Raw genomic sequence first — 3,510 nt, forward strand, 5'->3', positions numbered from 1 at the left:
AAAAAAAAGGGAAATACTAAGAAATCCACTAAAAAACTAAGAAATAATGAACGAATTCAGCAAGGTTACAGGATACAAGATCAATATACAAAAATATATATATATACACACACACAAATATATGTGTGTGTATGTGTGTATATATATATTTTGTTTTGTTTTGTTTTTTTAGATGGAGTCTTGCTCTGTTGCCCAGGCGGGAGTGCAGTGGTGCAATCTTGGTTCACTGCAACCTCCACCTCCCAGGTTTAAGGGATTCTCCTGCCTCAGCCTCCCGAGTAGCTGGGATTACAGGCACCTGCCACCACACCTGGCTAATTTTTGTATTTCTACTAGAGTCAGGGTTTCACCATGTTGGCCAGAGTGGTTTTGACTCCTGACCTCAAGGGATCCACGTTCCTTGGCCCCCCAAAGTACTGGGATCACAGGCGTGAGCCATCATACCTGGCCCAATTATATTTCTTTCTTTCTTTTTTTTCTTTTTTTTTGGGATGGAGTCTCGCTCTGTAGCCCAGGCTGGAGGACAGTGGCATGAACTTGGCTCACCGCAACCTCCACCCCTCAGGTTCAAGTGATCCTCATGCCTCAGCCTTCCGAGTAGCTGGGATTACAGGTGTGTGCCACCACAAGTGGCTAATTTTTGTATTTTTAGTAGAGACAGGATTTTACCATGTTGGTCAGGCTGGTCTCAAACTCCTGGCCTCAAGTGATCCACCCACCTCGGCCTTCCGAAGTGCTGGGATTACAGGTGTGAGCCATCATGCCCAACTAAAAATCAGTTATATTTCTATGTAGTGGCAATGAGCAAACTGAAAAAGAAATTTTAAAAAGTTTATAAGATCATCAAAAGTAATAAAATACATAGAAATAAATTTAACAAAAGAAGTGCACATTTATACTTTAAAACTACAAAATATTGTTGAAAAAATTAAAGACCTAAATATATGGAGAGACACCCATGTTTATGGATCAGAAGGACTTAATATTGATAACATAGCAATGCCTTCTAAATTGATCTACACATTCAATGCAGTCCTTATTAAAATCCCAGTTGACTTCTTTGTGGAAATTGACAATCCAAACACTCGCATGGTAATTCGAGAGACTCAGAATAGCCAAAAGAACTTTGGGAAAAAAAAAGAACAGAGTTGGAGGATTCACACTTTCTGACTTCAAAACTTACTAGCAAAGCTATAGTAATTAAGACCATGTGGTACCGGCAGAAGGATAAACATATAAGTCACTGGAATAGAATTGAACCCAGACGTAAACCTTCACATTTGCAGTCAATTGATTTTAGAGAAGGTACCAAGGTAATTTTTTTGTTTGTTTGTTTTGTTTTGTTTTGTTTTTTATTGTTTTCGAGACAGAGTCTAGCTCTGTTGCCCAGGCTGGAGTGCAGTGGCACAATCTCAGCTCACCGCAACTTCTGCCTCCCAGGTTCAAGCGATTCTTCTGCCTCAGCCCCCGAGTAGCTGGGATTACAGGAGCCCGCCACCACGCCCGGCTAATTTTTATATTTTTAGTAGAGACAGGGTTTCATGGTGTTTGCCAGGCTGGTCTCTAACTCCTGATCTTGTTATCTGCCCACCTTGGGCTCCCAAAGTGCTGGTATTACAAGCGTGAGCTACCATGCCCGGCCACCAACGTAATTTAATGGGGGCAAAATGGTGCTGTGACAACTGAATATCCACGTTCAAAAGAATGAATTTGGACTCCTATCTCAAGTCATATACAAAAATTAACTCAAAGTGGATCAAACACCTAAATATGAGACTTAAAATTATGAAACTCTCAGAAAAAAAAGTAGGTGGAGGTCTTCACGACCTTGCATTAGGCAATAGTTTCTTAGCTATGACACAATGCACATACAGCAGCCACAACAAAATAGATGAAGTGGACATCATCAGAATGAAAAGCTTTTATGCTTCAAAGGAAACTACCAAGAAAGTAAAAAAAGAAGCCACAAAATGGAACAAAAATTTTGCAAATCATAGATCTGTTAAGGGACTTCTATCTAGAATACATAAAGAACTCTTACAACTCAATAATAAAAAGACAAAAAAATTAAAAGTGGATGAAAAATCTGCACAGACATTTCTACAGAGAAGACATACCAATGGCCAATAAGCATATGAAAAGATGTTCAACATTATCAGCCATGAGGGAAATGCCATCTAAACCACAATGAGATCTCACTCCACACCCACGAGAATGTCTCTCATCAAAACACCAGATAATACTATACAGCTGTTGACTGAATATAGAGAAATACACTGCTGGTAAGTATGTCAAATGGTGCAGCCACTTGGGAAAACAGATTAATAGGAATTACAGAAAAAGAGAACAGAGAAAACAGAGGGAAGAAAATTATCAGAGAAATAATAAATAAGGCTTTTCCAAAGCTGAAAAATCACCTCCAGTGACCAACCCAATGAGTGAAATTTCTTTTTCTTTTTCTTCTTCTTTTTTTTTTTTGAGACAGAGTCTTGCTCTGTTGCCCAGGCTGGAGTGCTGTGGCACAATCTCAGCTCACTGCAACCTCCACCTCCCGGGTTCAAGCGATTCTCCTGCCTCAGCCTCTCAAGTAGCTGGGACTACAGGCACCCGCCACCACGCCTGGCTAATTTTTGTATTTTTACTAGAGACGGGGTTTCACTGTGTTAGCCAGGATGGTCTCGATCTCCTGACCTCATGATCTGTCCGCCTCAGCCTCCCAAAGTGCTGGGATTACAGGTGTGAGCCACCGCGCCTGGCCCCAGTGAGTGAAATTTCATGACATCAAGGACAAAGAGAAAGCTGGGAGCTCTGCTTTCTGCAAAGACAGCTTACTTGGCACTCTGAGTGGCAAGCAGTGTGATTAGACCTTGGGTAGGGGATGCTCTCTGAGTAGTTTCTGGTCTCACAAGGGTTCTAAGAAAGGCCCTCCTTGTATTGTTGGGAAGGGAAGGTTAAGATGTTGCTTAAATTAAAAATTTTGATCCTTTTGTAGTTCATGAGTGTGCTGATTGGGTGTTCATGAATACGTGTGAGATGTGCCACTTTTAAACTTCGTTAGGATGTTGACACATTACCTTCTGATGTGAAAAAAATTAGATTTTGCTAAATTAAATATGCATGGTAAAACTTCAAGGGCAACCATTAAAAGAATGGAAATGGAATGCATACATTCCAAAACAGACAAGAGAATAAACTAGAATGGGAAAATAAGCATACCATCAAACAAAATACCACCAATCAGTCCCTCCAAAAAAGGCAGGAAAGGAGAAGAAACATAAAATTCAGAAAAATATAAATAATATTGTAAAAACTCAAATATTTAGTAATTATAATAAAATCGAATAAAACTTATCAGTTAAAAGAGTAGGAAGCTGGGCATGGTGGCTCATGCCTGTAATCCTAGCACTTTGGGAGGCTGAGGTGACGGGATCACTTGAGCCCAGGAGTTTGAGACCAGCCTGGGCAACATAGTGAAATCTCGTCTCTATTTAAAATTAAAAAAAAAAAAAA

General features: G+C 40.1%; 1 non-coding gene across 1 annotated transcript; it reads left to right on the top strand.

Annotated features, from left to right (window-relative positions):
* The first annotated feature begins 2,980 nt into the window (after nucleotides 1-2,980).
* On the top strand, nucleotides 2,981-3,083 carry LOC116456491 (small nucleolar RNA U13). Its single transcript, XR_004244714.1, has one exon. It is a non-coding gene; the product is annotated as a small nucleolar RNA U13 (small nucleolar RNA).
* The last annotated feature ends 427 nt before the right edge of the window (nucleotides 3,084-3,510 follow it).

Source organism: Hylobates moloch, unplaced genomic scaffold (assembly GCF_009828535.3).
Source record: "Hylobates moloch isolate HMO894 unplaced genomic scaffold, HMol_V3 SCAFFOLD_16, whole genome shotgun sequence".
Classification (NCBI taxonomy): domain Eukaryota; kingdom Metazoa; phylum Chordata; class Mammalia; order Primates; family Hylobatidae; genus Hylobates; species Hylobates moloch.